The sequence below is a fragment of the Penaeus monodon genome, chromosome 20 (genome assembly GCF_015228065.2).
Source record: "Penaeus monodon isolate SGIC_2016 chromosome 20, NSTDA_Pmon_1, whole genome shotgun sequence".
In the NCBI taxonomy this organism is placed as follows: domain Eukaryota; kingdom Metazoa; phylum Arthropoda; class Malacostraca; order Decapoda; family Penaeidae; genus Penaeus; species Penaeus monodon.
Genome location: NC_051405.1, coordinates 42847687 through 42847995, shown reverse-complemented (window position 1 = coordinate 42847995; position 309 = coordinate 42847687). Strand labels below are relative to the sequence as shown.

Genomic DNA, 309 nt, shown 5'->3' with positions numbered 1-309 from the left:
AAACGTCAGCAATTAAATTTTTTTTAGCTTATGACAAGAAGCAACATGAAACACCACAATTTCATTTTCAAACAGACCAATAAATATATAATTACATTTATCGAAATACCTAAAAACCGTAAAATAAAGGCAATAAATATACCGGTCACTTATTATGAATATTTGCTGTTACATTCTTTATGGTTTCATTGGGGTGCATATCAAATTAATTTCATGGAATGGTAGCGAGCCTGTGCTGAAGCCATGGAATAAATGGGAAGAAATTCCCTTTTCGTTTCCATAGTCACTATGAACGCAGCAATGTGCACA

At 32.7% G+C, this 309-nt stretch overlaps 1 protein-coding gene across 1 annotated transcript in view; it reads right to left on the bottom strand.

Moving 5' to 3' along the window:
* The window catches only part of LOC119585844, a 3264-nt gene that overhangs the window by 2233 nt on the left and 722 nt on the right, over positions 1-309 (bottom strand). The gene's annotated exons all lie outside the window — the stretch shown is intronic.